We start from the raw sequence: 9,400 nt of genomic DNA, 5'->3' as shown, positions 1-9,400 counted from the left end.
GGAAAGAGTACTGAAAAATTGTAATTGAGTAAAAGTATCATTACTTTGCCTAAAATCTACTCAGAGTAAAAGTAAAATTACCCATCACGTACTGTGTTAAAAGTATATGTTACTCGTGCGCAATATTTGTGACGATTAAAGGTGACGTCAGTAAAAAGGAGGATTCGTGTCTCATCCTTCCCTGCTCCGCCATGCGTCACAAATAGAATAAAGAATGCAACAAATAAGTCATTAACAAATTAAAGATTAGCGTCTTGCTGGTGCCAGGCGGAGGTAGTCCTTAAGGCATTTTTCGGCCTCTGCTTCCATGGGAGCTGGTAGCGCTGGGTTCTTCACTGCGGCAGCTGTGTGTCAAAATGTAGAGTATTATTACTATTCTTGTTAAAAAGGCATAAGGGCTACACATTTATCAGCTGTATTACCCTGAATACATTAAACTGTATGTAAGAAATAAATAATCTAATGTGTTATTAGGCTAGGCTTAAGGTATTAGGCTACAAACATAGTCATGGAGACACACTTGGCTTGTCTGGAATGAAATTCAGTAGCTGATAAATGTGTAGTTGTGATATTTGAATTGGTGTTTGAATTGATGCCATTTGTACAAATGTGTGTACTTTGTATAAAAGTTTGAGAACTCTAGCTCAAGAATTCAGTGAGTTACATGTGCTGAAGCAAAAAGTGCTACAACCATACCCGGTCTCCCCTATATATATTTAATGAAGCATCAAAGTTTACACATTCGTTATCAGAAACCATAATGTCAGACACAAAGATTATTGACACTTATCCCATATGATATTAAAAGGTCAAGTTACCCAGTTGACGGTACCATTCTTGACCTGGGTTATGTGAGAGATTCAGAAATGCTTTCAGAAAAGTCTATCAGTCAATGAAATTCCACATTCGGTGATGTTAATACAAATATTCATATCTCCAATGATAATTAGTTGTCAAACTACTGAGAATAATGGACATGAATTCAGAACATTTTGGGAGAAACATTGAGGATTGAGCTTGAGTGATTAGATAAGAGAACATTACAGGTGTTTCATCTTGTTACGTAGGAAGGACACAGAGAGGGATCCATGCACAAAAGCACAAGACTTTTATTATGACAGATCTGTACAACAGTAGCGTACGAGAAAGCTAGGCTGATATGAAGGTTAGCTCATCACTACGTAGAAGTGGTCAAAGGGTATAAGTATGTTAGGAAAGTGGGCGTGGTGATGGGGAACAGCTGAGCTAGAGTGGCAATCAGGTGTCATTCCTGACACATCTCCTCCTCTGTCCTGTCTTACTGATTAAAAGAACAATCAAGTTTCCATGAGACCTACAGTGTTCTTAATCGGAGTTTCAACTAGAAATATAAAATGTTTCTGAAGGCACAGCAGAATGTCTACTGCATTTGTTTTTGCAACATGTGACAGACATAGACTGTACAACTGAAAAAGTCCATCACAGTGTTGCCGGGTGTATAATTATCGTATTTGTACGATAATTTTGCACTCTGTAAGATGTACGATCAATAATCTCAAAAAAAGGCCAAATGTATGATAATTTGACTATTCCGTGAATGTATAGTTGTAATCGGTTGTAATCAGTCTGTTGGAGATTTTTTGTGTTCACTGAAGTAATCTGTTTATGCTTTTGCTTACGTGTATGCTTTTGCCTCAGAACAATTGCCTTGATTGGCTGAATTTTGGTTATGATGGGTGTACAATCATTTCCCTCAAAATACGATAATTTTATGTCTCTGGTACAATAATCCTACATTTCCCACCTGGCAACAATGGTCCTTCATTCAATCTATCAAGCACAAACCTGAATCAAATCTGATAAAATCAGCAAACACACAGTTAAAAGTAAATATTCTAAGCAGATGATGAAATGTTTCCAGTCAGCAGACTAGTGGATGAGGCAGTGTGGGGCATACTGGGCTGAGTCAGCAGGATGAGGGTAATATGGGGCAGAATCAGGAGAATCAATCAATCAATCAATCAATCAATCAATCAACCTTTATTTAAACTCGGAGTACATTGAGGGTGGCCCTCATTTACAATGTAGCCGAGGGAATACATGGGGAAGGGATTATCATAGATAAAAATGTAACATGATTAAAAGACCCAGCATTATAACAAGATGTACAAGATACCATAAGATAACACAAAAAAAAGAAAATTTTTTATATCAACTAAAACAATGACAGGCTGTCTGAAGGTGGTTAGAGACTAGGTGTTTAAAATGATTGAGTGACACCAGCGAGCTGAGTTTTAGAGTTTCCTGTAATGAATTCCAGCTCACTGGAGCACTGTAGCTAAAAGCAGATTTTCCCAGTTCAGTAAAAACTTTTGGGACCTGAAAGGTAATCCAATCACTGGAGCGGGTCTGGTAAGTTCTTGTATTATTTTTAATAAGCATTTGTGTAATGTACGATGGCATGTGGCCAGAAAGTGCTTTAAAAATAAAAATAAACCAGTGTGTTTCACGACGCACAGCAAGAGAAGACCAGCCAACTTTCTCATAGAGTGAACAGTGATGTGTATTATACGGGTCCCCAGTAATGAATCTTAATGCCGCATGATAAACAGAATCTAGTGGTTTGAGTGAAATTGCTGATGCATGTCTGTAAATCACATCGCCGTAATCAAGCATAGATAAAAGTGTTGCTTCAACAATCTTTTTTCTTGTGTGCGTTGGGAAGCATGATTTATTTCTGTACAGGAAGCAGAGTTTTTGCCTCAGCTTACCTGAGAGCTTGGTAATATGGTGCTTAAAAGTACATTTGTCATCTAGCCATATGCCAATTCATTAACTCTTTCCACGTTAGAACCATTCAAAGTTGTGATTGTAAAAGTATTAAGATCAACGTTAAAAGATCTGGAAAACAGCATAAATTTGGTTTTTTTAACATTTAAAACAAGTTTATGGTTGTAAAAGACCGACTGTACAGCATTAAAAGTGTGCTGCAATTTATCTACTGCAGTACTGATGTAATCATCTGAGCAATATAAAACTGAGCATTAGCATATAGATGTATTTTACAGTCAACGGTGGAGTTGACAATATCATTTATATATATATTAAATAATATCGGCCAGAGGATTGATCCTTGTGGGACACCCTTAGAGATGGGTAACGGTTTAGATCTGTTTTGTCCCAGGACCACACACTGCTGTCTATGTGATAAGTAATTTCTTATCCATTCTACAGAATTTTGGTCAAAACCGATGTTTTGTAGACTTTTTAAAAGTAGAAAATGATAAACTGTGTCAAAAGCTTTAGAAAGATCGATGAAAATAGCTGCACAGTGTTTCTTGCGATCCAAGGAAGTTAAAAGATCATCGAGGATCAGTGCAGTAGCAGTAATTGTGCTGTGCTTCTTTCTAAACCCAGATTGATATTCTGACAAGACAAAGTTTACATTGAGAAATGTCTGAAGCTGATCATTTACTAAAGATTCTAAAATTTTAGCTAGGCATGACAGTTTTGAAATTGGTCTAAAATTGTTAAGATCTAAAACGTCACCTCCTTTGTGAAGTGGAATTACTTGTGCTGTTTTCCAGACACTGGGAATTCTGCTTGATAAAATGGAGAGATTAAAAATATACGTAATGTGTTCTAAAATGACTGGAGATGCAAGCTTCAGAAAGAAGGGGTCCAGTCTGTCCTCCCCTGTGCCTTTTTTAGTGCTGATATTTCGGAGGGCTTTAGCTACTATTTGAGGAGTGAAAGGGTGGATGGTAAAGAGATCATGGCTTACAGCAGGTGGTGTATATATTTCGTTGTTTGGTTTTACTGTATTAATATTTTCAAATAAATGTCCAGCTGCTACAAAATGATTATTAAACACTTGGCAGAGTTCTCTCTGGTCAGAAATTTGGTGGTTTTTTACTAAGATCTGGGTGGGAGTAAACTCTGATTTGTTTTTAAGTGAATTAACAGCTTTCCAGAATTTAACAGGGTTTGACGCAGATTTTGAGAACTGATCCAAGTAATATTCTGCTTTAGCCTTTCTAATGCAGGAGGTACATTTATTTCTTAACTGCCTAAAAGTAAGCCATAGGTCTCGATCTCCACTTTTTCTAGCAGAGGCCCAAGCTTTGTTCCTTGCATTTAGCAAGGATGTGTGACGGGCAGGGTGAGCGAAAATAAATGGAAGCGATCACGCCAAGTCTCAGGGAAATAGGATGGTTTAATATGTAAAGTGCGCAAACCAAAACCCGTGAACTGATCCGAATTAAGGATATAATAACCAGCAGTCAACTGGTACAAAGACAAGACATATATAGGCGAACAAACGACCCTCAGGTGAGACGGATCGCGGGCTCCGCCCACCTGAGGGACGAACACAACACCACACCCACATGACAAGCTGCTGCTGTAGACGGGGGCGACCAGTAGGGGGCCGCCGTACCGTGACAGATCCCCCCTCCAAGCCGCACTCCCCTCCACCGGCTGTGCGGCCTACAGCAGCAGCACACAAAACAAAGGGGCAGGCAGGCAGGGACAAGGGACACAACCCCTGTAGTCCCGGAGCTGAAACACAAAACAAACACAGGTTAGCTCACCTACCTGGGTGGGACCCTGGACCGACTGGGCCGTCAACAAGACAAAACCACGCCCCGGTCGGTCACAGGGCCCTAACGCCCTAACCGGCCTTAAGCCGCATAGCCCCACAGGTGCGAGGACGGCGGGCCACGGCTCCGTGTCCGTCCGGGGTGTATGTGTGCAAGTTACCTCCCTGGGGCGTGGCTAAATCACCTCCTGGACCTACCTCCTCCCGGAGCTGGCCCCTGCCTTCTGCTAGGGGCCACCCCAGCCTCCTGGGGAGTCAGCCCCAGCCGGGGCCTGACTTTACGAGGTGGACTCCTCCACCAAACCCAGGAGCGCCAGAGACCGAGGCCCAGAGCACCCTTATCGCGGGCTGGGGAACAGCCCCCAAGGGCCTCCTGGTCACCCCGAGCAGGAGGGAGGATCTCCATCTTCAGCAGGAGCTCTTCGGACCAGAGCCCTATCGTCCCCAAACATCCGGGGGCCCCAGCCCTCTAGGGAGGGGCTCTTTCCGACCGGGCTCCGGTCACCCCACAACATAAGGGGGCTCCTGCCAGCTGGAGACCCCCACAAGGTCCAGGACTGCCACGATCCACCGCCAGGGAGAAGCACCTGCACATAAAACACAAATGCACACACACACCCACACACACCAACACAAAACACAGACGCGCACTGCCCTGATCCCCCTTACAATGGGGGAGGGGTCTCCATCTTAGCAAGGGAGTTCCACCTGCTCAGGAGAACCCCCCACGTTCCTGGTCAGGGCCTCCCTTAGGAGCGACGCCCTCCGTGCCACTCCCCGTGGCACGGGACCATCACTGGTCCACCCCCACACACACACTCAAGGGGGAGGAGCATGTGTGGAATTACACACAACAGTTCACAAGCACGCTAGGACAAAAACACACAAAGACTAGACAAAAGCACGGTGGAAAACGGCAAACGGACAGGACACACACATGCGCGCTCTACACAAACAGTGGTGACGCGCCGCTCAAGTTCGCAGTCGCTCCCCACATAAAACACTAGACACACGGGGGAGCGAGGCGACCGTGACGAGCGGCGACAGCGTCACACACAACACATTCAACAATTAACACAAGCGAGCGACGCACAACGTTCCATACATCCGTTCACTCACACACACACACATGCACACACAAGTGACCACACAACACGAAGAGCCCGACCGGGGTCGATTGCCCTGGTCACCGCCGTGCTGCACACACACACAACGTTTCAGCACGGCGGGGCTCTTCAACAACAAACAAAACACCATGCAGACAAACACTTACCACGAGACATGACCACGAACGAAGGAAAAAGCAAAGGAGACTGGCGGCTTCCGAAGGTGGCTGGTTATTCTGTGACGGGCAGGGTGAGCGAAAATAAATGGAAGCGATCACGCCAAGTCTCAGGGAAATAGGATGGTTTAATATGTAAAGTGCGCAAACCAAAACCCGTGAACTGATCCGAATTAAGGATATAATAACCAGCAGTCAACTGGTACAAAGACAAGACATATATAGACGAACAAACAACCCTCAGGTGAGACGGATCGCGGGCTCCGCCCACCTGAGGGACGAACACAACGCCACACCCACATGACAAGCTGCTGCTGTAGACGGGGGCGACCAGTAGAGTGCCGCCGTACCGTGACAGGATGATATTTCATTATTCATCCAGGGGTTGGATCTATCACGTATTCTCATGTTTTTGTAAGGGGCATGCTTGTTTACCACTGCTAGAAATGTTTCGGTAAAATGATCTAGTGCCAAATTGACATCCTGGATTTCTGAGGTACCGTGAATATTACTTAGTACCAGATCATTTAAAAAAGCTTGATCATTAAAATGTTTAAAACATCTTCTAACCACCATTTTCTAGTTTATGGTCTGTTCGCGATTTACATTCGATTTGCTTCATTTACATTTACATTTTATTCATTTACATTTCATTTTACATTTACCTCGTCAAGAGCGATGGTATTCTCTGCAAGACGGCGTCGAGTAGTAGCTCGGAGAAGATTCCTCAGGAATTTGATCATTTACCTCAGGAGAAATGTAAGTACCGCTATCGTCTTTAGCAATCGTAGCCGGCACTTACTACATACATATTTGTGCTATATTACTGATTGGACAGCACAAATCAATGACATCTTAATAATAAGATGATTAAAATACAGCTTCGAGTTATATTTCTAGACCAGAGGTCACTAACAGGCGGTCCGGATCCGGACCCGAACGCAGTCCTGTCCGGACCCAATCTCATTCCTGATTAACTCTGCAAATTTCTATTTCCATGGTCCACAACCAACGGACACAAATGCCATCCCATCCGGACCCAGAATAAATTGTTACAAATATTTTTTTATTGTGACGGGAGAATTAATTTTAAACCGGAGCATTTATTTCAGTGCTATTCAGACCCTCCAGAAAGTTGCGATGTTGCGATTTGCAACTTCAACGCAACTTCAAGCAAACACCGCGAATTCAGGGCGGTGTTGCAACTTCAGCCAATCACCGCAACTTTCTCGCAAATTTGACCAATCACTGATGTTGTCTTGATGTGACGTCGACAAACTCCCGCCTTACTTCCGTATATACGTTCAAGAGGAGCAGACTGAAAGCAGCATGAGCGACGAAAATAACGGCAAAAAGATTGGGAAAAGCAGTATCCCGGTACACTACATGAAAGCGGGGATAAACTGTCCAGATCCGACCCGCGAATTGATTATCTATGGCCCCCTGGATGATATTTAATTACTATTAGAACCGGCCCGCAGGCCACAGCCGCCCGATGGTGTTTTGCACGCATAAACACTACATTCCCCACAATGCAACGGTAGCCCACGAAGTCACTGCAACGCACGCAAGCGGCGAGGGTCTGAGATAAAGTTTATAAGTTTAAACTTTAAACTGAGATAAAGTTTAAAGTCAGAGATAAAGTTTATTCATCTCTGATCCATATCGTTCGCTCTGGCGCCAACCACTGGCGATCGATCTCGATATAATACTTAATTTGTGTCCATTTTACAGGCCGCCCGCTAACAACTTACGTTCGCTAACCCCGCCCCCCCGTCAACAATTAATGTTCGCCACCCCCTCCAGGTTCAAATCTCACTTCAAGCGATCTTGAAAAGTTGCCAACCCTGAATAAATAGGTAAATAGATAATTAAAATGGACTACTAAATAGAGGAAACCATACAACATTTACTCCCTATTGTAATGTACTCACAAAAAAGCAAAAACACACCGCAACTTCCATCGCAATTTTTTTGAAAAACACCCGCAACATCAAACATTTTAGCCCGCAACAATCACAAAAAAGGCCCGCGAAATCCTGGTGGGACTGGCTATTGAAAAACCACTCCGTTACAAGTGTTACGTTCCCCCCCCCCCCCCCCCCCCCCCCCCCCCAAACAACTTACGTTCGCCGCCGCCACGATTAGCCCTGTTGTGGAGCTAGAGTTAGTGGAGCTTCGAGCGTAGTGGTAAATATCTGGTTTGAATACTGCGGAGCAAAAAACATTCTTTGTGCTCATGATTATGAAATAATGTATAGTCAAACCACTTTCACAAAAATATTTATTCAATTAATTTATTTTACAGTAAATAAAAAACCAAATTCTAATTGGATCAAATAAATAAATAAAGTATTATTATATCAATAATTAATTAAACTATGTGCATTGATTTACAGGATGGGAGCCTGACGTATTGTCACCTCAATACAGCTGTGCCCGTCTTGCAGCTGTATTTCGGTGGTGGAGACCTCAGGGCAGATTTCAGACTCTCCCGTGAGACCATCACCTCACTCAGTAATGCACTGAGGCAGGAGACTGATCATGGGTGGAGCAGGGACATCGAGCTGTTGGTGTTCCTTTACTGGCTGGCACACGCAGCATCCTATCGTGTGGTCTCCCGAGCGTTCGCCATCCCAAGATCTTCTGTGTGTGACATCGTGCACAGAATGAGCAAGGCAGTCAGTGGCATTTTGAAGAGGGTCATTATGTTACCTGCTGGTGATGAACTGGATGTGGTAGGAGCAGGATTTGCCCAGTTGGCTGGATCGGCGTCTTTCAAAGTGGCAGTTGGTGCCATCGACGGGTGCCACATCCGAATAAAACCCCCATCTGCCAGTGCACAGTGCTACCTGAACAGGAAGCTTTTTTATTCTGTGCAGCTGCAAGCGAGCTGTGACCATCAGGGAAGGTTTATTGACATTTTTGTTGGTTACCCTGGGTCTGTACACGACGCACGGGTGCTGAAGAACAGCCCTATATACAAAGAGGGCCTATACCCACCTAGAGGAAGGTGCATCCTTGGGGATGGGGGTTATCCGTGCATCAGCACACCAATCCAGCTCCTGACCCCTTATCGATAGCCTGTGCAGAACCCTGTACAGGCTCGTTTTAACAGCAGACTCTCTCGGGCCAGGAACATCATTGAAAGAACATTTGGAATGCTGAAGACCCGCTGGCGCTCCATTTTCTTTAAAGCCCTTGAGGTGAGCCCTGTCTTTGCACCAGAGGTTGTGGCATGCTGCGCTGTGCTCCACAACCTCTGCATTGCTCACGGCGACATCATAGACCCAGATATTCCAGAGGCTGATGACGCTGACCCACCAGAGCCTGTTGGCACAGAACAAACATCAGGGGAAGATGCACGAGAGATTCTGGCTGCAGCTGTCTCAGCACCACAACATCGTGTTTTAGCTCTGCACGAGCATGATTATATTTAGAAATGTTTGTAGAAATGTAAAAAGTTGTGTATCTCTCCATTTTTCTTACTGATGCCAAATTAAAATCATTCCAAATTGTACTCAGACTTGTTGGGTGTA

The 9,400-nt window shown here is 44.1% G+C and overlaps 1 long non-coding RNA gene across 1 annotated transcript; it reads right to left on the bottom strand.

Annotated features, from left to right (window-relative positions):
* Positions 1-8,144: 8,144 nt before the first annotated feature.
* LOC143484236 (uncharacterized) lies at positions 8,145-9,180 on the bottom strand. The gene is made up of 2 exons (XR_013122585.1): positions 8,865-9,180; positions 8,145-8,754 (listed from the first exon to the last, which is right to left on the bottom strand). It is a non-coding gene; the product is annotated as an uncharacterized LOC143484236 (long non-coding RNA).
* Positions 9,181-9,400: the final 220 nt, after the last annotated feature.

Source organism: Brachyhypopomus gauderio, chromosome 20, assembly GCF_052324685.1.
Source record: "Brachyhypopomus gauderio isolate BG-103 chromosome 20, BGAUD_0.2, whole genome shotgun sequence".
Lineage (NCBI taxonomy): Eukaryota > Metazoa > Chordata > Actinopteri > Gymnotiformes > Hypopomidae > Brachyhypopomus > Brachyhypopomus gauderio.
Note: the sequence above shows the minus strand (reverse complement) of the source record. Positions and strands in the feature narration are given on the sequence as shown.